Raw genomic sequence first — 24,133 nt, 5'->3', positions numbered from 1 at the left:
TATTTTATGATATTTAGTTCTGATTTAATCATCTATGTTTCATGAAGAGACTAATTTCAATAGTAGCCTTTATATCAAAAATCCACTATTCTTCCTATATTTTATTATTATAATAATAATGGTAATAACACCTACTGTTTTCATGCTCATTATAAGTCAATAACCATTCTAAATACATTATATGTTAGCTCATTTAATCTCTATAATTGTCTTCTGAGTTCGGTGACATTTTACAGAGGTGAGAGCTGAGGCCCCAGAGAAGTTAAGTAACTTTTGCAAGGTCACACAGCTAGCAAGCAGCAGACGCAGGGTTTGAATCCTGTCCATGTTCTGTGGCTTCTCAGTGTCCATGGCTTGCACCACGTTCACGTGCCCTGACTGGAATCAGAGAAGGGAATGGAAGGCGATATATCTCAGTTCAGATCACTTGAAGGAATATAGGGAAAACACAATAGCTTTCTTTCTTTACTAACACCCAATGAATTCCTCAAAAATAGGCTGCATTTTAGTTTTTCACTGTCAACCCATGCCTTTCATATATGATTTTTTTTTGTTTGTTTTTCCATGGGGTTCCTTTAGTTTTTCTCAACGGAGGAAAATCTATGCCCTCATTTTCCCATTAAAGGGTTGCAGCTTCTTCATCATACAAATGAGATGACAGAGTTGACGTCCCTCTTGAAGGTGTTATTTTTGGCACCTGTCGAATTCCTGTTCCATTTTGACTGATGGCTTTTTGCCTCATACTTGTCATCCTGCGATTTCATTTTATTCCACTCTGGGTTTAATTTCCATTTTCCCCTGGATTTCCTGGACCCCTTTTCTATTTTTCTTGGATTTCTTTTTCATTTGGCTGAAGTATATTCTCATTTTCATTGTTGTTTTGCAGAAAATATTCTTTGCAGAAACGGCAGTGTCCTTATATGTATGTTGTCTGAGTGTATAATTGAAAAGCATTTTCCCCTCAAAAGACAAGGACGGATGCGAATCTGATTACCGTGCCATTGAAGAGAACACCTTTCTTCTCTGTAAGCTTTCAGGATTTTCTGTTTATCTTTGCGAGGCTGGACGCTCACCCGGGTGCTAGGGAAGTTTCCATTTATCCATCCTCTGCAACGCTCCCAGTGAGTCTTTCATTTTGAAGACTTGAGCAGTTCTTTTATTTCTAAGATTATTTCTTTGAAAAGTTTTATTTGTTAAAAAGAAGTTCCTGGTTTGTCCCCTGGTCTAGGATGGGCCTTGGGAATGTGGATCTTTATCAATATTCCCAGATGATGGAGTTCCTGTTGTGGCTCAGTGGTTAATGAACCTGACTAGTACCCATGAGGACACAGGTTTGATCCCTGGCTTCTCTCAGTGAGTTAAGGATCTGGCATTGCCATGAGCTGTGGTGTAGGTCACAGATGCGGCTCAGATCTGGTGTTGCTATGGCTGTGGTGTAGGCCAGCAGCTACAGCACCGATTCAATCCCTAGGCTGGGAGCATTCATATGCTGTGGGTGTGGCCCTAAAAAGACAAAAGACAAAAGACAAAAAAAAAAAAAAAATTCCCGAGTGGCACTGTTAGTCAGTGATGTCTGTGAACTGCCCATGAGAAAGCCCCTGACATCTCTTGGTGGCACTTGCCCTTTTACATAGTAGGGTGGCTGGGGCGGTACTTTGTGATGTTGTCACATGGTGCTGCACTTCCCCAGCATGACAGCAGTGGAGGTGTGAAGTTACAGCACCCTCCCTGGCTCTCAGCAGTCCTTCAAAGGTCAAGTGCAATCCTGTTTGTAGAACTGCTTTGAAAACTCTCCTGGAACATCTACAATTCAGAAGTTAACTCACCCGGGTGTCCCAGCCTTTGGCGAGGCTCTGTGAGTTTCAGCAGGCTGCATCTCTTGCTGTGTCCTCGTGGAGGAAATGTTGGTTCTTGAGGTCCATTTGTACTGAATCTTTTCTTCCCAGTCCCTGCTTCTTGGCTCCTGAAGTTAATGTCTACCCAAGGCAGGACGGTCTGTTTTCATTTCTCCCCTTGTCTCTCCTCTTTCTATTACCTTTGCTGACTTAAGTATCAAATCCGGCTTGGTGTCCCGAGCCTCTAAATAGCAGTGTCTTCTATAAATCATTATTAATAACAAGGATAATAATGATAATACTAAATAGCACTTTGGTAAAACCTTCCATTACAAAATGCTTTCAAAAATAGTACCTCTGAGCTGCTGGTTTATGTAGGGAACATGAAAACTGATTAAAAAAGAAGACTGTTCTATCCAAAATGTGTTTGCTTTTCTGGATTGAATTCATTTCGTTGATTGAAAATTTCATAAGGAAGATGCAGGTGGGAGAAGGCTGGGATTGTGGAAATAAGTGCATTGCAGGGTGCTAAAATAGTACATGGATAACCCAAAGGTTTAGGAAGATGCGGGTAACAGATCTGACTTACTCTGAAAAAGTTGGGTCCTAGAGACAAAGTAGATTCAATGCTTAAATTTCTTGAAACTCTTGTAGAATCAATGGAGGGGCTTCTTGTGCTCCAGTCTCCCCTCTGTTTCGGAAGAATAGTGGTGGCTTTAGGTATTATTTAGCATCTCTGTGCTGGAGTCTGACAGGTTCCCTGACCAGGAATTTGGTTGATGCTACAGGAAATCTTCTGAAAGGGCTGGAGTGATGCAAAATCAGAGACTCCCCCCTCCAGTCATTCTGATGAAATTAATGCTCTCTCCAAAACCATTCCTGCCTCTTAGCTTGGGACCCGATGGCCATGAGCCATTTTCTCTTTCCACATAACACGTGTGTGCTGGGGTTTCCCTCATTCATCTTCCTTGGCCTGAAGGTCGTCCTGGACTTCCACTTACCCCCAGCACCTGGTACATGCCTGGCACTCAGTAGACTCTCAATAAATACTTGCTGATGGAATGAATGGATGTTGGGCTTATAAATGGGCACTTAAAAAGTCATTTTCCCTAGAGAGATTACGTTAATGTTGGTTGGTTGGCTTTTATTTTTTTTTTGTCTTTTTAGGGCCGCACCCACAGCATACGGAGGTTCCCAGGCTAGGAATGGAGTCGGAGTTATAGCCGCCAGCCTATGCCACAGCCACAGCAACACCATATCGAAGAAGCATCTGCGACCTACACCACAGCTCATGGCAACGCCGGATCCTTAACCCACTGAGCGAGGCCAGGGATGGAACCCACAACCTCGTGGTTCCTAGTTGGATTTGTTTCCACTGTGCCACGATGGGAACTCTGGCTGGTTGGTTTTTAGTTTGCAAGTTGAAGGGAGAAATTTTAGTTGGTTCTGAACAGATGTTTATTAATATCTGATGCATATCTATAGATCCTAAGGACATGCACGTTTTAAGCATATTTTAAGCTGACTGGGACCCGTACCCTACCCTTGCCTTGTATTCAATTTCAAGTGTGAGTTATGACGGCTACGCCTGTATCAGGGGTTATGGTAGAGGCCCTGCATTTGCTGTCTGCTTTCCTCCCCATTCCTTGTGTGTGCAGTTCAAGGAAAATACCAATTCTCGACAAATACAAACAAACCCTTCTCCCAAGGCTTATAGGGAACTAAGTTGAGTGGATTTAGAAAGACATGCGAGAAAGTTTTCTTATGTGAACCAGTGGCCACATTTGCATGGTTTTCATCAGCAATTCCCTCATATGAGGATGGCCTAGAACCATCGTATCACACAAACATTTATCTGCTGCCAGTACGAGGCACTGGGAGCCCAGCAATGAAGAGTTACTCCTTTGTTTGCATGGAACTTCTGTGTCTTCTTGGGGGAAGCCAGACAAAACAGGAGAAAGGCAAGTAAACAAGCCAATGACTTAAAACGGTTCCCAAATGTGACAGTAATAAGACCAGAGTTCATTGATTTTTAAGACACATTTCTTTTCACCTTTTAATATTGTTGAAATTGTGATGTCTTAAAAAGGGAATGTGTGGTTAATATATTGTTCTTCCCCTTGAGAAGTGATTAAATTGATGCTTTGACTTCCGATCGATGGTGTCTGAGAATGGAGGAAATATGGTAATAATAAAAGCTTACATGTATTGAACACTAACAACGAGTCGGGTGTGAATGGTATGTGTTGTATGTAGCAGCGTCTCTTTTGTTCTGGATAACAATCAGATGAAGCATAAGTGTGGAGAAGCCTCTCTACAGGTGAGGGAAGTGGATCTCAGGGCGCTGAGGCTGCTGGCTTCATGTCAGAAATATTGCGGGGGCTGCTTTTCACGCCCTGGCCAGCCTGACTCTGCTCTACTAGGCCTTCTGTTATCCGCCTCCCCATTTCCCCTGGCTCTGCTCCCGTCCTTCTTGAGAGAGCTGGTGCAAAACAATCGATGCCATTAGGATCCCCAGGCCCTTCTAGGGTGGCTCAGTGGTTTTCATGTAACTAGGAGGTGCAGTCCCTGCAGTTGGGCTGCATAGAAGCTCCCACAGAGCCTGTGTGCCCAGGGAATCTCGAAGGAAGAGTTGGGGACCCCTCTTGGTCAGGAATATCGGATTCCTTGATTTGCTTGGGTGAATACTTAAGAAAAGAGGTACAAAGCAACCTTGGTGCTACCGTAGGGTCCTTTTATTTATTTTTAATTTTTTTTACTTTTTAGGGCCACACCCACAGCATATGGAAGTTTCCAGGTCGAATTGGACCTACAGCTGCTGGTCTATACCACAACCATAGCAATGTGGGATCCGAGCCATGCCTGTGACCTACACCAGAGCTCATGGCAATGCTGGATCCTTCACCCACTGAGGGAGGCCAGGGATCAAACCTGCATCCTCATGGATGCTAGTTGTGTTCATAAACTGCTGAGCCACAACAGGAACTCCCTTGGTGTCCTTTTAGAAGGATGATCTGTTAACCAAGAGAGAAAACGCTAAATCTTACTGTAGGGGGAAAACATGCCAGTTAGAAGATGCTAGAGACAGCTTCTAAACCAAGCCAACCTCAGAGAGGCCAAATGACACACTCAGGACTCCCAGGGCCAGTTAGAGAATCAGAAGTAGGTCCCTGATCTTCTGGTTTGTGTGGTGTTTCTCCCTCTCACCTCTTTTCCTTCCTTTCTTCTCTCTTAACCTCTTCGTCCTCCTCTTCCCTCCTTTCCTTCTCCCCATTTCTTTCTCTCTCTTCCTCCCTCTCTCCATCCTTCCCTTTCTGTCCCTTTTATCTAAAGAAGGGCTGAGTAGATGGAAAAAGGATTAAATAACTTTGGTGGTAAAAGCAGTGAAGAGTGGGAGCTAAAATAGAAAGTTCTGGAACTTGTGAAAGTATGATGAACCACTAAGATCAGTTTCGGATTGATTTATGTGGCTAAATAGTTAATATGCTCAAAGGAGTTTTAAAATATGAGGCTTGTAATTAATATTTATAGATCTCAGTGATGAGAAATGACCAAAAAAAAAAAAAAAAAAAAAAAAAAAGAAGGCTGTTGGGCTGACCTAAAGAGTCAGAAATCTCCTGAGATAATACAGGCAAGAAGGGAGAAGGCGGGGCTGCTAGCACGCTCCAAGGGGTTGGCTTTCGGGCTCATGCAGAAGGTACCCAAATCGGGAGTGTCTGGAGAGCCTGAGTATGCGCTGGAGGCATAGACGACTTGGAGGCAATTTCCATGTTCATTGAATTCGCCTCACACAGGCTGGACTGATCTGGGTTACCCTGAGCTGCTGGATGGACAAGAGCACCAAACGCCAGCCCATGAACTAGTAACCTATTTAGAAACTTCATGAAAGAACTGGAGAAGCTAGGCCTTTGTATCTAGCAGGCTAGGCAGCAGAAAAAATGCAGAGGGAGACCAGAACTTCTGGAAGCTTTGCTACTCTGCCCAGGCTCACCCCACTTGCTGCCCCGAGAGAAGACATGTTTGTGGCTCCAAATCTGTGCTCTGGAGTTTCCTGTTCCCAGAGATCTCATCTCTCTTTGCTGTACGAGCTGTTTATATAGATTTGGTTAAGCTGAACTCTCCTAAGCAGAATATAGTGTACTGTCTTGGAAACTTCTTATTGCTAAAGGAATGTTTAAGAGCCTGTCATTAGTTTATAAACACAGATACAGAAGGAGAAACTCTTAAAAAAAAAACTCTGCTTTAAAAAAGTTTTCAAAAAAATAAATTACTGGAGTTCCCCTTGTGGCTCAGTGGTTAGCGAACCCGACTAGTATCCAGGACGGAGGTTTGATCCCTGGCCTCGCTCAGTGGGTTAAGGATCCGGCGTTGCCATGAGCTGTGGAGTAAGTCACAGATGCAGCTTGGATCCCGAGTGGCTGTGGCTGTGGCTGTGGCTGTGGTGTAGGCCAGTAGCTGTAGCTCCGATTTGACCCCTAGCCTGGGAACTTCCACATACCAGGGGTGTGGCCCTAAAAAGAATAAATAAATAAATAAATAAATAACAGAATGATTAGTCACTTCACCAAAGGGTTTCTTCTTCTTCTTTTTTAAAGTCTTCTCTGTATCTTTTTAAAAAACCAAAACTCTAAAACAACAACAACAACAACAAAAGAGAACTTTTACACTTTATATTTTTACAGATCTATTTAGTGTATAAGCTGAGTTTTTCTGCCCACAGAGACACAATGAACCAGCACTCTTTTTACCTTGTTCATTCACTCAACAACACTGGAGACATTCAGGCGGACCCTGTGAGGAAGACAGAAGTCAAACAGTGCTTTGTCTTCAAGGCAGAGAAAGCGTCACTTCCTGGTTTTTGCGATTTTTTCTACACTTTAGGAAAATAAAGTGTCTGCTCTAAAATATTTAGAAAATACAAAAATGAATCACAAGGAAGGAAGCAAATAAGCCTATAATTTCTTTACTCAGAAGAATTCTCTATGGACATATTTATCCCTTTCCTTCCTGCTGCCGGGAGTATGTCCATGCGGGTGGGCAGGTGTGCCTGAGAACAGGATTTGCGAGGAGGGGTGTCAGAGAGGAAGCTCTGAGCACAGGCAGGGCGAGAGCTTTGCAAACCACCAGGTGTTGTGGACTTTGCCCTTTGGTGACAGGACAATGATGAAGGAATAGCAAGTGAGGGGTGTGATTTGAATGCCCGGAATTTCTTTTCTCCTGATTCATCTATGAGAGAGGAGTACTCAAAGAGCTTAGAAACGATGTTAGATAAAGCCTACTGATCTTTTGGCATCATTAGCAATTTCATTTAATCCCCTAACAGCTCTTTGGGTGGGGAATCCCACCACCGTGCCCCTTTTACAGATCAGCTTGAGGAAAATCAACATCCAGGAGGTCGCCCAGATCCCTAACGAGTGGAGAGATTAGAATTTGAACCCAGACCATCTGGCTGTAGCGCTCCACTGCAGTTATCTATTGTTGTCTAAGAAGCCACATTAAAATTTAACAGCTGAGAGTAACCCCTGTCTAATTACAGTCAGGAATTCAGGCAGGGCTCCGCTGGGTGTTTCTTCTCCTTGTGGCATTGGCTGAGGTCACTTGGTGGAATTCAACTAGTGATTGAGTTGTTTGGGGGTTGAAGTCCATAGTGACTTCATCTGCTTACTTAGTACCTTGTCAGGGATGGCTGGGCAGTGGCAGGGTAGGGGGTGCTTGGCTGGGCTTAGGGACTGGAGCATCTTCAGGTCGGTGGTCATCTCAGGGTAGCTGGGCCACTTCATATGGCTCCTCAGGGCTTCCAGAGACAGTTGCAAGTGGAAGCCGACAGTCTCTTAAAGCTTAGAAAGTGGCACAGGCCACAGCTGACGTTTTTCTATTAACCCAGGAGTCAGAGAATCTACCTAGAATCCAGGGGAGGGATGTAGCCCCCTCCTCAATAATTTGTGGCCATCTTTAATTTCTGCATGTCCCACGGCTCTTATTATCTCAGATAATAAGCAACCACCTTTGACTTCATTGATTGTCTAACTTGATTGATTCACCTGTTAATCAAACACATATTGAACTGTCATGTGTTGGACACAAGGACATGATAGCAAAACAGAATACAGACAATTTCCATCCTTAGACGCTTCTAACACTGGAATGGGAGGGGCAGCGGTAACCGAGGAACAAATGGAGAAAATGATGGGAGGCGGGTTCGAGGAAGAGCTTGAGCTGCTTTATGAGATAGTGGGCTCCTGGACAGCTTTGTCAGGGCTTGCTGGGGATGTGATGTTTTACCTGCTGGCTGAGAGTGGAACGGAAGGGAAAATGCATCTTCTAGAGAGGAAAAATAGCAAGTCTCCAAACTCAGAAGTGGAAAAGGACTTCATGAATCTATAGAACAGAGAACATGCCTGAAGGAAGGTGGAAAAGGCAGTGTATGACCCCTGCAGAGAGAGCACTGGGGGGAACTGGATCACCCATGGCCTCAGAGGCCAGAGAAATGCCACTTCATCTTAATGGCAAGCATAAGCCCCTGAGTTTTGGGCAGGTGTGTCACATGATCTAAATATGTTCACACTTCCAGGGTGTTAGCCACTAAATGCTGTGTGAATTTGAGACAGACAGGAAACCTCTCTGAGCCTATTTTCACACTCGCAATGAAGGGGTTTGAATGGTTTGCAATGGATCTTTTTAACTTTCGCATTCTGACTCTACATGTCCCTCGTTTATAATTTCCCCTGGTGTTGGCCCCTTCTGCATCTGTGCCAGGAAATAAGCTACCCCTCAGACAGCCTTTGCAGCCCCGCCTGCATGAACTTTCCTGGGCCTGAGCATCAACATCAGCCCTGACCAAGGCATCTGGTCTACAAGGGGCACTGCTCAGATTAGGGAGAGACAGAGATTGGAAACAAGGGGCTTGCACATTCCAGCGGCTCTTAACTTGATTTCAACTTTTGACCTGTAATGCTTCCCAGCTGTTTTGAAGTCACACATCCCATCCTGATTAGCATCCCCCCAAATGTGATCCACGGAGAGGGGGATCATTTTAGGGAACCATCCCCCCACTGGCTACACGTTTGCAGTTCCTGGCTGAAGGCAGTCACTCTCCCAGCCTTTCGCTTGATGCAGCAGGAAGGGCCCTGGCCTCTCCCTCTCTCTCTCTGCAGAGGGAGCCGCCTCTTGAAAGGTCTGTTTGTACAACACTGAGGAGGAGGTGGGGGCAGGGTACGAGCCAGAGTCCCTGCCCCCCCACAAAATAACATTCCCCAGCGTGGTGGGAAAGCGCGGGGCTCCGATTCCAAAGTACACATTAAAATAAATGGAAACCAACTGGACTTGAGTTGGGTGGAGGCAGGAGAAGAAATTTCAGCTTCAAGGGTTCTTTTTTTTTTTAGTTCAAAATGCTAATCATGGGGTGAACTCAGAAGGAATGTGCTTTCTCAAGATGAATTTCCTAACATGGTAGAAAATGGGCAGAATCCAGGAAGCAGCTCAGCCTGTCCTAGGATGGATGTCTGCATCTGGCCAGGATGGGTGATCTCCCCCATCCATCACCAGGCTTGGGGTCGCAGCACCTGAGGCCCACAAAAATCAGGAAGAGGGGTACAGATCCTCAAGTTTCCGTGATTTCCCCAAGACCAAGAAATACAGACCCATTGGTCCCACATTTGGTTTCTCTGGAAATAAGCTTTCAGGTGATTTTTTTGTACATCATGAGCAAATGTCCCAGGAACTCTCATTTTTTGTGCATGTCTCCTAGCATCTGCTCACTAGAGCCTATAAACCTACTCGTGTAAGTTTGTGCAATTGAATTGAGAAAGATCTATTATTATTTTTTTTCAGGGCTGCATCTGAGGCATATGGAGGTTTCCCAGGCTAGGGGTCGAATCGGAGCTGTAGCTGCCGGCCTACACCACAGCAACAGCAATGCAGGATCTGAGCCATGTCTGCAAGCTATACCACAGCTCATGGCAATGCCAGATCCTTAACCCACTGAGAAAGGCCAGGGATTGAACCTGTGTCCTCATGGATGCTAGTCAGATTCGTTAATTGCTGAGCCATGACGGGAACTCCAGATCTACTACTTCATGGATGCCGCACCTTAGCACTCCAGACACTTACAGGGTCTCCTCTGTGTACCTGGCTGGACGATGGTTTGGAGACAGCACAGGTGGAGCATCTTTCAAACCAATTCTCCAATCAGAACACACCACCTTCTCTGCTTGGAGGCTATGAAAGGTCACCTGGATTCTCCTTATGAGCCTGTCTCCTGACAGCCTTCATTCACCCCAACTCACTAACTTGTTCATTGCAAATTCTCTTCTCCAACATCAATTCCAGAGACTCTGATTTTGTGGCTCTTCCCCATGTGGGGGGAGTCAAGTTCTCTCTCCCTTTCGTTGCAGACTCTATGCCATTTGTCTGGAAGGCACCCTTCTGCCCTCCACTCTTCATCCCACCAGCTCATCAGAGCGCTCGCTTCCTGTAAAGCCTTCTCTGTTGTTGCAGCTAGAACTATTCCCACCTCCGCTCTGCTCTCACTTATAATCCAGTCTTAAGCCACTCTAAGAAGACTTCATGGTCATGGTCATGTCTTCACCAGTCTGCACGCCTCTGGGGGAATGATGAATCTTCTCTTTCTCACAATTTTTTCCCAATCCTTGCCAGAGTAAATGCAAAAATATTGTTTTCTAAGTGAATAGAAACTCTTATTAACAGGCACTAAGCTTGAAACAAAGATCAGGTTTACAGATCACAGCAATTTCTAATTAACTCTACGAGCATTTGAGGTCTTCATGTCCAGACATTGTGGGACACTTTCAGCTGTCAGAGCCCAGAGTGGGCAGATGTCTTCTGTCCCTGTAACAGGGTTACAGTTGCTGCCACATAACCAGGACGCATCAGCACCTCCTTTCTCCCTGAGGTTTTTTGGGGCTCTTTCCTGATTCCAGATCAGACCTAAAGAGCTGGTTATAGGCAAAGCTGTCACAGGGTGTGGGAACTCAGGCCCAGGGGCTGGGGGATCAGTACTTTACTATGCAGCTGAAGCAACCCAGCCCCATTGTCTCAGTCATCACGTTGCTGGACACCTCACCCTGTTCCAGGTCAAAAGGGGCTGATGGTAATGCATCCTCACAACTCCCTTGAGGTGAATGTTCTAAGTTCTGTCTCACAGATGAAGAAATTGAGAATTAAAGAAGTTGTCATTGGCCCAAAGTCATTCATCTACTAACTGTATATCTGAAAACTGCTGGAAATCAACCCAAGACTCTCCCTGGAAGCTTGTCCTTCCTCTGCTGGGCCCTGACCATGTTGTTTTTCTCCATCCTTCTAACGCCTCAAGCACAGTGCCCGATGATAAATAAGTATCTTTTTTTTTTGTCTTTTTGCTATTTCTTGGGCTGCTTCCGTGGCATATGGAGGTTCCCAGGCTAGGGGTCAAATTGGAGCTGTAGCCACCGGCCTACACCAGAGCCACAGCAACGCAGGATCCAAGCCGCGTCTGCAACCTACACCACAGCTCACGGCAACGCCGGATCGTTAACCCACTGAGCAAGGGCAGGGACCGAACCTGCAACCTCATGGTTCCTAGTCGGATTCGTTAATCACTGCTCCATGACGGGAACTCCAAATAAGTATCTTTAATTGACTGAACAGATGCGTGACCATCCATTCATGTATTTATTGCTTTTTAGTTTTTTTAATTGTTATTTCCCCAATACAATTTTTTTTTTTTCTAGTGTACAGCATGGTGACCCAGTGACACATACATGTATGCATTTTGGATGGAACTAGAGACTCTCATACTGAGTGAAGTAAGTCCGAAAGAGAAAGACAAATACCATCCATTTATTGTCATTATTGAAATATCATCAGACTTGATTTTATTTATTTATTTTTATGGCCGCACCCACAGCACAGGGAAGCTTCTTGGCCACTGACTGAATCTGAGCCATGCCAGCTGCTGCAATGCCAGATCCTTTAACTACTGTCCCAGGCTGGAGATCAAACGTGCGCCTCTGCACTGATCCGAGCGGCTAACGGTCCGGTTTGTACTGTTCCACTGCACCACAGCAAGAAACTCTGTTGACTTTATTTTTTTACACCACCCTTTCTTTGTGTCATAATGCCCTCTGGGGCTTCTTCATTCACCCAAGGCTTCCCTAGGTATTCACTCATAAACCATATTCTACCTGCAGAGGAGAGTCTGTGGGACCTAAAAATGTTGGCATCTGATTTTGGTCTTCCAAAGCAAAGCTTCTGCAAGGAGAACTAGAAGTGGTTTGTGGTTGTGGGTGTAAGACCCTGTCCCTTAGGAGGGAAGCCAAGGATTTAGCCAAGACATCCCTGCTTTTTGAACATCACACCACTCACCCCATTTACCCTATGCCTATGGTGGGTGGGGGGCATTGCTGAGTTTTTTGTTTTAATTTTTTATTTTTCACTTGGATGTGGCCTATCTTGTCAGCCCATTCTTTTGCCTATGCCTACAAATTAATGCGGCAGGTCATTGTGATGGAAAAGTGGACACAGTGCACAGAGAAACTTCAGTAGGGACATTACATTAAAAGTAGTCATTTTAAGAGAGGAGAAAGGAAAATGACAGCTTTCTTCCTTTCAGGCCCAGGGCACTGGCTCCGAGATGACATTTCAGCTTGGTATTTCATTTCCTCCACTTAATTCTTTTAAGTTTCTGTGGCATCTGGAGGGAGCTTCCTCAGCCCATCCTTGGGAGATGGGCTTCACCGCCCAGTTTGTTCACTAGAAGGCATGGCTCAGATCGGTTGAGTTGCAGACATTCAGCCTAGCTAAATGTGTTCTCCATGGAACTGTGTCAGATGCGAACTGTCTTTTCATAAGTTCCTTTAGGACAAACGACAAACATCTCTGAGTGGAAGAAGCAGGAGGCTCTTTGATTTGAAGCAAGAGTTAGCACTGGAGGTGGAGCGTCTGCAACTATTAGGAAAGATGCACAGACCCAGACGGTGCCTTGCAGATCATCTTGTGGTTTGCAAACTTGTTTATAGACTAAAACTTCTTCCTCAGCAAAATGAGCGGAATATGTAATGCAGGAGACAGCAGAACTATGTGCTGTGGTTGCTTTCTGGAACATTTGGGATTTGAGAAACATTGACCTTGTCCCTGTCTCTGTTTCCTCCTTTCCTCTCTGCCTTCCTTCCTCCCTCCTTCATCTTCTCCATCTTTCTTTTCTCACTTTCATTTTCCAGAGTTGGAAACTAAGGACTCAAGAGGATCAGATGTTTATGGCAGATTTTGCCCCCAAACTAGTCCCCGAAAGATCTTTCTGCGAAACCACTGCCTTGTTTATTTAAATCTCACTAGTTCCCAGAGCAAATTGTTTAAAATTCCCTGGGAGATACACTGTTGGTGGGTGGATACACACATTTGCTGAATTCACTGAATATTTCTCTTTCACTCAGTATGTTGACACTGATCATAAATTCAAACAGGACAAAAGTGACAAAGATGAGTGTGTGAATTCTGGGCCAGACACTGGACAAATACTTTCATGCCATATTTCATTTTTCTTCACAAGAAAACTGTGAGATTTGTTTTTCTATCCCTACTTTACAGCGAGGAACATTCAGAGGCTAAACCTTTTTGTACCAACTGATATATTAGGGTTCATGTAAAACTCTTGTAACAAAGAGGCCCTAATATACAATATCTTAAATACAGTAGAAGTATTTCTCTAATAATAGTCCATAGGAAGGTGATCTAGGGCTTCTGGGTGTGGGTGGCTCAAGATGCATCTAATGTGGCTTTTCCAGCTCTTAACATCTCCCCCTCAGCAGAGAAGCCAGGTGGCCGGTAAATGATTAGACCCAGATTTGAACCAAGGCTGATGAGATTTGAAAGTCTGGTATTACTACACACTGAATAAATTCGCCCCATCACTCTCACCCCAGTTGCTATAGAAAAGATCTAATAACAACCTGCCACCACCTCAGGCACCTTACTAGTCATGGTAGCCAGCCTCCAAGGTGGCTCCTCATGCTCCTTCCCTCTTGGGGTTCATGCCTTCCTGTAGTTCCCTCTCACATTGACTAGGGCTGGTGTGTGTCATCAGTAAGTGTTGTGGATGTGTTAGGGAAGACCTTCTGAGGAGGCTGGGTCCTGAAAGGCATTGCAGTTGCTGGTTGGCTCTTCCTGACATCGCTGGGAAGCTGGCTGCCATGTTGGGAGGACACTCAAGCAGCCTTGTGGAGAAGTCCACAGGGTAAGGAACTCAGGAACCGAGCCTCCCACCAGCACCCAGCACCGACCCGCCAGCCATGCAAGTGAGTCACCTTAGAAGCAGATCCTTGGGTCTTAGTCAGCCTTCCCAGAAATGCAGCTCCCACCCAATCGTGAATATGACTTCATCAGAATCCCTGAATCAGAATTAATCAGTAAAGTGGTACTCAAATCCCTGCCCCATAGAAACTATCTGAAATAACAAATGCTCATTTTTTAATTTTATGCCACAAAATTTTACAATCATTTGCCATGAATCTATTGATAACAAATACATTACTCTAGATGCCTCCTCAGGGAAGCCTTAATTGATTTCTTCTTTTCTCTGTGTGGTGGTTTCTTTATCCTACCTTGTGTCACTCACAACTGAAGTGTCTATTTTTACAAATCAGTTTTCTTCTCCAGACCAAGTGTTCATCCCTCGATGACAGTGTCTTGTGTTCATATGCACCTCCCCTATGCTGACCTGGCCAAATTAGACGTATATTGAAGTGAATGACCGAAACCTTCTACCATCCTTCTCCTTGGTTGTTTTGTAATGTCATGCACATATTTTCTTTAATGCAGCCTCTAAAAACATGTGCATGTTGCCTTTTACATGAAGCCTCTCAGTTACTTCTTTGTTACAGTAACAGGCTTTTAAAAATACTCTGTATAAATAAAAGATAAATCTCCTAAGGGCCAGAGAGCATGCTGTTTTAGGAGCTTTTACAAATAGTTGGCACCTCCTTCTTGAAAATCAGGCCTGAAATCTCATCAAAACAAATGTTCCCTGGAGATCCCCAGAGCTGAGGAGATTTATTCTTTTAATCACATTATCTCTTAGCCCATTTAGAAGATGAGAGAAGGGAGCCTGTTATGATCCTGTTAAGCTCAGTGTCTCCACACTCCTGGCCTGAGTGACCACTTTCTGATGAATCCAGGGTACCTCTGAAGCCACCTCATGTCCTAACACACTTCCAGCCCTGTGTGTAACCTTTCACGAATGCCCCTAAGATGTTTTCACCTGCATTTCCTTCCATAGCACTGAACTTAGAACCACTCCAGAGAGGAATTGGAATACATTCTGCATCCTTTTAAAATCTATATACTTTTCTTAATCTTCAGGCTCTGGGAAGTTTGGGGAATTTTTAGGTCACATGGAATTGAGTTTTGGTTCAGCAGATGCAGAAGTTGAAATGTTTTTGTGTGGGATTGTGGCTTGACAAATAGCAAAACAGGGCATTTTGTGCCAGTCTGTGTTGTTCCTTTGCCCAGAGCGCCATTCACACTTCCTCATAGGCATCCAAATTCCCATCTTGACCCAGCCGTGGGTCAGAGACGCATATCTGACCTGATCTGCACCCTTCCTCCTCCAAGAGCTGCATTTTCATAGCAAGTAAAATTAAGGAGCAGATTTCCTTTTTTGCTTGTTTTTCACAGTGACATTAATTGACTCGCATGGGACAGTGGCTCAGATCATGTTTATGAAATGGTCATGCTTCAATGCATCACCAGAGAAAAGGGATGTAAATTTTATCCCCCATTACCTCCCCCTGCCCCAAACACAGTGTGTTGTGTCCCCCAATTGGGAGGTAATAATGGCTTGATTATGAACATTTTCCATGCTTACTCAGATATAAGACTCTATCGATCCACATCATTGATTCAATAACAGAATATATATACATACACACACATATATGTATACACACACACACATATATATACACACACATATATTTTTAAGGAAAAAAATCAACTATATTACATTCACATGTCAATTGTATGATGCATCCAAGGTTTGGAAACCTAATGCCAATGGAAAAGAGATATCTATCATACACCTAAGAGTGTTTGGTAAATTTCTTGAGAGGTGAAATCTCTTGGTTCCCAGAGGTGATCGGGCAGAAATGTGAATGGAAGTTAATGCACCAGAAAAGGGCTCTAAAGGCCTATCAACGTGTCATTTTCCAACAACCTTTGGGGAAAGAGACGATGTCTCATCCATCTGCTGCTGGGTCCCCAGGACCTGGCTGGATGTCCAGCACCCAGAGTCGCTTGATGGTTTTTTGCTATATTAGAGGACCTCACTGATCCCTCCTAGGTCCTCTTGCTGGCCGTGTTGCCCGCCCCCAATCCCCCCAGAAGGCTGTGGCAAGCACTGCATGAGATCACACACCTCACATTTCTGTTGAAGTCAGGTTCTCAGCAAACAGATGTCAGCTCCTTTGGTTCCTCCTCATGCTCCCCGCTCCTTCCACATTTTTTGTCTACTCAGGATCCTTCAACAGAAATTAAACTTTGCAGAAAAACTCCCTAGGGTCTTCCCAAAGACAAATTCTTTCTGCGAGAAAATGAATTTATTGACTTCTCTGCCTTGGAAGAGCATGGGGTACAGCTCTCGGTGCAGGGGTGTGGACTGGCAGAAGTCCCTGCCTGCCCCGGCTGGGCAGGGAGCAGCAGCCAACACCACAGGGGGCTCCTCCTTCACAGCTGGGTGAGAGTGGCTTTCCATTCAACAGCTGGGCTTCCGTCACCTGCCTCCTGAATGACGTCCATGCTATTTGGGATGGCGTTCAAGGACCTAGTTCTTTGGCCTAAGTTGTACTTTCACCTTTATGATCAAACTACATCTATCACATGCCTGGAATATGAGAGGTTTTTGATCCATTCACATAGGAGAGTCAAGTGGGTTGAAGAAAGAACTTTCTCATTCAAAGACTCAACTCAGACTTTTTTTTTTTTTTCTTTTTTATGGCCGCACCTGGGGCATATGGAATTTCCCAGGTTAGGAGTTGAATCAGAGCTCCAGCTGCAGACCTATACCACGGCCATAGCAACATGGCATCTGAGCCACATCTGTGGCACACACCACAGCTCACTGTAACGCCAGATGCCGAATCCACCGGGCGAGGCCCGGGACTGAACTTGCATCCTCATGGATACTAGTTGGGCTCGTTTCCGCTGAGCTGCGATGGGAACTCCTGCAACTCAGATCTTTTCCCACCGAGGGGTTCTGGAACCAGGGGCACTGTGGTTTGATGCCCAGTGCTAGCCTTCTCAGAGCCCCACTGTGTGTGCTCTCCCTCTCGGCCCAGGATCATTCCACCTGGAATGGTCTCCCTTCAAGGTGCCCTTCATCCTCACATGCCAGCCTGATGCAGCTCACAACAGGCCACTTCCTTCCTGAAGCTCACAGATTTGCCTTCCAGAGTGAAAACCTGAGTAGCTTTGCTCTGCCTTCAATTGATTTGGATGGAAAGGAACCTTGTATGTTATGCTGGAGGTGAGGGTCATTTCCCCCAATTTAGTAGACACTGAAGAGTAATGTAGAGCAGGGGATGGCAGTATCTGACTTGTGTGTTAGATCAATCTGGACAGGTTCTTCAAAGGAGGGAGAGAGAGAGGGGCAATGCAGTAATTTAGGAGTTAAATCAACAGTTAGGTTTGGATCTGTTGGCATTTTGACTCATCCTTTAACTTTGCTCCTTGTCTCTGCTTTCTAGCTTCAGAGGGAAGCCAGGATACTCATTCTTCTTGTCTTCCTCTCTTTTTCCCTCCTCTCCACCTCCACATCTCTTTTCCCCTCCCTCCTTCTTACCCTCTTCCTCACCCTAACTCTTTGCTAAACAGGCCTTCCATGGTTTCAGGTTCACTGATATGATCCCAGATCCTGGACTCCAGGGTTGTCCCCTCATTCCTCTGCCCCTGAAATCTAAGAAGGCAGTAGGTTCCCACTGCTGGGATTCTTGTCTTTACTTCATTCATTTGGGTTCTAAGCTCTTCCAAGGCTGCTAGAACCAAAATCCTGTGTTCAATTCCTCCAGTTTATCCTGTTAAATATGGAGGGTGGTTTCTGTTTTCTGTTTGACCGAGACAGCTGTCTACAGGACTGGTACATGTAAAGTGGATGAAGGTCTAAATAAGGATGCTGCCTGAGGGCTGGAGGAGAGGAGAAGTTTTGGAGATATCCGTAATTCCTTGTATCCTTGATCCAAGAGGGGTCACTTGTCACTTGTCACATGACATTCCATCATTTGGAGTACTGTCCACCAGATCTCAAACATCAGCTGTCTTTTTAGGCCCCTTGTCATGTCACTCATCCTGCAGAGAATGATGCTTAGTCAGGCATGAATGCTTTAGTTTATCACCAATGTTTATATTTCCAAGGAATGGGACACAGAAGGAGAATAAAAGACCAGAAGAGAATTAAGAAGCGTGACAGAGTGTTAACTTGAAAGTTAACAGACCAGGAGTTTTTCTGTCTTTGTTTAACTAGGGTTCTGACTAGCTATGTGGTCTTGGATGGGTCATTTTCCTGCTGTGGGGCTTACTTTCTCCATTTTAAAGAGTATGAACCTAATGTGCCTTCCAGGCCTGGCCAAAATTTGCCATCCTCTCTACTCTTCTGAGAGTTTATCATGGAATCCATCCCATTGACTGGATGAGTTCTTACACTCCTGGTGTCTGATCCATGATGTTAAAGCCTCTGCATAAATGTTAATAACCTGTTTCCCTTTGAAAAGCTTTGAGAGTACAGATGGATTTTCCAGGCCCCAACTGAGCTTTGCACTCAGCAAATCAAATATCGCACATTTAAATGTCCTTGGCACTTGGTGTAGACAGAAGCCTTAGCCAGACATTGCAGGGAAGGATGGTTCATTCACCATCCAGCAGTTCAAAGTCAGACCCTCTGTTTTTGAAATGAACCAACTTGCCTCTCACCGTCTGTTTTCTAGGACCTGGAATGATACACACTCTTATTTCCATTTGCAACCTAATCTGCTCCCAGAAATAGGCACTGAAAACCAGGAAAGAAATGTCATCCTTTGGCTGGTTACCCTAAAATACCACAAACCACCTTCTTTTTATTTTCTTTTTTCATATTTTAAATTATCATCTTCACCTAAGAATATCTTCATTTAACCATATTCCTCTCTCTGGGAGAATGGGAAAAAAGCACTTATTCCTGGACTGACACTAAGATTCACACTAGAGATGGTGTCACCTTTTTGATTAAGCAAAATCTCACTGGGGCCTTTGTGGCACCCTGACTATGTACATTTTATCAAGGCTTTTGTTTAGATGCCAAAGGTAGCTTACAACTCATAAAATAAATGCATACTCTGTGGCAGACACTTTGCTTATCTTTAGGTTTTTCTGAGATTAAATATATGTGGCCCCTTTTCTTGAGGATATCAAATGTGATGGGAGAAACAGAGCTGTGAATTGTACAAGCTATAATACTGGTGGATTTATAGTATTGGATCTCTTAAGGCTTGCCCTCATCCTCCAAAGCCAGAGAGCGGCCACTAGTGGTAAAGTACTGAATTGCAGGTATAGAACTTGACTATTGGTATAGAACTGACTAGAGTCATTCCACTAAATTTTCCACTGTGGGGCTTTATACACCTACATGTTGGAAGCAGGGGTTTCTAATACTTTTCAAAAGTTTGATCTGTCAGTTTGAAGGTATACCTCAAAAGTCATAAAAATGGTAGATGGACTTTGTCCCAGCAGTTTCTCTTTAAGGAATTCACCCTAGGAAGCTATAGATGCACTCAGAAATATATTGCAAGTATGTTTATTACAGTGTTATTTACAGTACTAAAAGAATTAAAACATCATCTAATTGTAAGGTAAGGTAAGAATTCACTGAATTAGGGTAGACTGAGATGATGGAATGTCATGCGGTGATGGTATAGAAAAGAACTTAATGGCAGGGGAAGAAACATGACATATAGTTTGATGAAACAGTAGGTGATGAAACTCTATAGGCAATGAGACTAAATTCAAATACTTATGTATTTGCATTTGTGTATGCCATGTAGTAGTGGATATAGATGCAGATACACTTACATATTGAAAAAAAAGTAGAAGGATATGCACTGCTACTTAACAGTGGTCATTTCTTGCTGGGGCTATTTCAAGTGACATTTATTTTCTTTGTATATGTATTTTCCAGTGTATGTGGATTGCTTTAAAACCAAAACAAAATGTTGATTTTTAAAAATGGGATTGGCTTCTGGATAGGTTGCAGGAATGACAATGGCAAGGGCCAGTTGGCAGAGCCATAAGAGAGATTTTGAGGCCACAGTCTTCATAAAGTCCCTTCAGAATGAGCCCTGCCTTTACCATCACTTTGGGCCATTTGGAAATGGACATTTCATATACCTCTGTGTATGTAAGACTGAGGGTAGTTGTGATAAGAAGATCTCCTTGGATGACCTGGGGTAGTTGGTTGGGTTGGATGCACTGAATATGGACAGTCTTAACCAAATGGACATCAGGGAACAGAGGCTTATGTCCCAGTGCTTCCATCTGCTTCATCTACTTCTGAAGGCCCTGATGTCACAACAGGTGGGTAATTAGAATAACTTTGAAGCAAGGTGGTAGAGAATTACTTGCTCTGACCCAGAACTTCTGACTTCAAACCTGAGTCAGCATCATGGGTGTGGGCCAGCTCACCACTTTTCTGATTTAGGATGGAGGTTGTAAAGTAGAGGTACAGAATTGTGATGGTACTATTCCCAGAGACTAGCCAGTGTTACACTTGGATGGATCTCACAACAGCATCCTAGGAACCACTTTCTAGAGGAAAAACTGCAAATAACACCACCACCAACAGCAAAAATGACCTGTCGTTTGGGTTTCTTTGTGGCCCATAGTGTGTATAGGTGGGATGGAGTCTCCGCAGCTCCCTCCCTTCATTTCCTCTTTTCACTCTAATTAGCAATTAACATGAATTGTCCTAGAGAGCCACTGAGGTGTGTTTGGTTGTTGGGCATGGGGGTGGTATCATAAAGCCTCTTTTTTTAAATTTAATTTAATTTAATTAATTTATTTTTTTGTCTTTTTGCCTTTTCTGGGGCCCCTCCCATGGCATATAGAGGTTCCTAGGCTAGAGGTCTAATTGAAGCTGTAGCTGCCGGCCTATGCCAGAGCCACAGCAATGTGGGATCCGAGCTGTGTCTGTGACCTACAGCACAGTTCACAGCAACACCGGATCCCCAACCCACTGAGCAAGGCCAGGGATCGAACTCTCAACCTCATGGTTCCTAGTCGGATTCATTAACCCCTGAGCCACAACAGGAACTCCTTTTTTTTTTTTAATTTTTATTTGTATTTATTTATTTATTTTTTTAAGCCTCTTGTTTCAATGTTCCATTCTTTCTCTTCAGCTTCTTGCTGCAAGCCTGGGTGGCTCCTATCCTCAGGACCAGTGATGTTCATCCATCTTCCCTGATTATGCAACTAAGTAGATAATGGGGCCAGAGCGCCTGGTTTCGCCTTACTACTAGCATTGTGCCACCTGATGCAGGTCTGTATTCCTTTGTGGGCTGCAGTTTTCCAATCTATAAATCCGTGGAATGGTCTTGGTCATCCCATTTTTCTTACACCAAGATTTTTCAACCTATTGACATCGTGGTCTGGTTAATTCTTTGCTGTGCGGGGCCTCCTGTGCATGATAGGTAGTTTAGCAGTATCCTTGGCCAGTGACACTGCCCCCTCTGCTTGCAACAATCTTGCATGTCCCCAGATATTGCCAGATGCCTCCAGAGGGGCAAAATCATCCCCAGTTGAGAACCAACTGCCTTTCACTTAGGATTTTTGGGGTGCATGTTCATCTTCTGTTTTATAGCATTGAATAGCAGCAGGTAGTTTCTGCACACATGTGGGCAGGTATCTTGAAAAAAGTTGCATTACTGAGGGTTCAATTTAGGACCCTCCTAATACACAGCCACGTGGAGAGGTCTGCCTCACCAGACCTCGAACACCTCTGAAGGTGAGGTGAATTTTCCTCATGGGCACCTTTAGGCAGCCTCTGGGATCAAAACTGGCAGCTCACCACTGCCAGGGGAGTCAGGGTGCCACGCCTTGTCTGCTTCCTGAGAACCCATGGGGAATTTTGGCTTGGCACAGAGCCCACAGAGCAGGGAAACCCTGAGAGAAGGCAAGAGTGTGGTCAGGAATTTCCCTTTTTTTTTTTTTTTTTGCTTTTTTAGAGCCACTTCTGTGGCATATGAAGTTCCCAGGCTAGGGGTCAAATCAGAGCTACAACTGCCAGCCTACACCACGGCCACAGCAATGTGGTATCTAAGACATATCTTCGACCTACACCATAGCTCACAGCAATGCCGGATCTTTAACCCACCAAGCAAGGCTAGGGATTGAACCTGCATCCTCAGGGATCCTAGTTAGGTTTGTTAACTGCTGAGCCATGAAGGGAGCTCCAGTAATTTCCTTAGCTTCACTGGAAACAGATGCCTAGGAAAGGTGCCTGGCTGGGCTCTGTTTCAGGCCAGCATGCTTGGCAGCCTCCCCCCTCCACATCCCTCATCCTCCCCCTCCTCCTGCCTACCTCTGCAAGTATGACCACACTGTTATTTAAGAGGAGGGTTCTGGCTTAGAGAAGCCAGAGTTGTGACACAGAAGTAAAATCTTTCATGAGAATGTGAGCATGTATGATGACTGTATGTGCACATGATCAGAGAGAGAGAGGTTAAAGATCATCAGGACAATAAGGTCCTTTTGTAGTCTGAGTGCAACACCTTCAGCTAAGGTCCAAAACCAAGAATGGAACCCAGGAATCCAGGTCAGTTAGTTCCCAGGGCCTATGCCCATAATCCACCCCTGCCTCCAAGTTCTCTCTTAAGAAATAAATCTTTTTAGATGTAATTGATCACACCTGTCATTCCTGGCCTGTGCCTATGGCAGACATCACTAATTGATCACAGAGTTCTTTCCTGCTGGGCTTTGATGCTGCCTAATTATCTATTATCCAAACAGCACTCCAGATAGGAAATACCAGTCAGATATGAAAAGTGTTTTCCATACCTGCCAGTGACTTGGTCTGGCAGTCTTCTTAGAAATATATGAAAGCAAGGGCCTGGGGGAAAGTGTTCATTTGAGATTGTCTTATGAGCAAGGGTGAAAGGAAGTATGTCAGAAGTGTAGTCTATTCTAGGGCTGCTCAAACTTCACTGTGGACATGACTTACCTGGGAGAGCTTTCTGAAATACAGTAGGTCTGGGGAGAGTCTCCAGTTCTAACACACCCCCAGATGATGCTGATGTAGCTCACCCACACAGCTATTTTACCATTTAAGAAACTGTGGTTCCAGGAGGATGAGAGAAACAGTCAGGGCCACTTCTCCATCAGCTGGACAAGTTGCTCAGTACAAGGACTCCATTAACATTTGCCCATCCCGCTCGCTTTTGCCCATCTCTTTCACCCTGCACCTGGCTTGCATCTACTTTTTTAACCAGAGGCATCTCAGAACCGATGTCCACTTCAAATCTGGTGTGTTCAGAACCTGGCCACAGGAAAGAATTATTATTTGCCTTCATATTTTTTTATCTTTCTGGAACATTGTTACAGTTTCTCCTGGAGGTCACATCCTACTGAGAATTGAACCTTAACCAAGGATAATAGATTGGGTGGATAGTCCCTGAAAGGTCTGTTTCCTTTGAGCAAACCTCATTGATTTATGGAACTCCTGCTGTTGGAGGCCTGTTATGACTTAAGAGAGGGGACAGGGCTTCATTGTTTGGTAAATAACTTCTGAGTTGAGAAAAAATTTCTCCTAAATAAAGGAAAGCAGAAGAATGGCGGGAAGGGGCTTTTTTCCTTTTCCTCAGTAATTGAGACATCTCATCTCACTCTGACATAATTATATTGTCAAATGGAAGATGCTTCAAGTAATTAGTAACGTAATTAGTCAAGCTTTTCGGCTGCCTGTGTCCTCAACTAAAACAATCCTTGTATCTGGTGCCTTTTGCAGCACAGGACAATCTTTAACAAGAAACACTTTTTTAATATTTTTCTTTTAATGAACAAAAGGAGAAAAGGAAAATGCAGGGTTTTTCAGGGGATCAGAAAGGCTGCTTACTCAGCGCCAGTTAACAAAAATGAGATTTGAGGAAAGGTAACATTAGGAAACACACAATATCGGGAGTTCCTGTTGTGGCGCAGTGGAAACAAATCTGACTGGGAACCATACCATGAGGTTGCAGGTTCGATCCCTGGCCTCCCTCAATGGGTTAAGGATCCAGTGTTGCTGTGAGCTG

General features: G+C 44.5%; 1 long non-coding RNA gene across 6 annotated transcripts in view; it reads left to right on the top strand.

Annotated features, from left to right (window-relative positions):
• The window catches only part of LOC102162742 (uncharacterized), a 651,142-nt gene that overhangs the window by 602,589 nt on the left and 24,420 nt on the right, over window positions 1-24,133 (top strand). For all 6 annotated transcript variants that reach the window (XR_014805828.1, XR_014805824.1, XR_014805823.1 and 3 more), the window contains one exon: window positions 21,245-21,384. This is a non-coding gene — a long non-coding RNA (uncharacterized LOC102162742). Of the gene's footprint in view, window positions 1-21,244; window positions 21,385-24,133 lie in introns of those variants that run through there.

This window comes from Sus scrofa, chromosome 6 (assembly GCF_054392235.1).
Source record: "Sus scrofa isolate SSC_HxYL_T2T_F1_AM1 chromosome 6, Sscrofa_HxYL_maternal_Yorkshire_Landrace_v2.0, whole genome shotgun sequence".
Lineage (NCBI taxonomy): Eukaryota > Metazoa > Chordata > Mammalia > Artiodactyla > Suidae > Sus > Sus scrofa.
The sequence above is the reverse complement of the archived record's forward strand: the minus strand, read 5'-3'. Positions and strand labels throughout refer to the sequence as shown.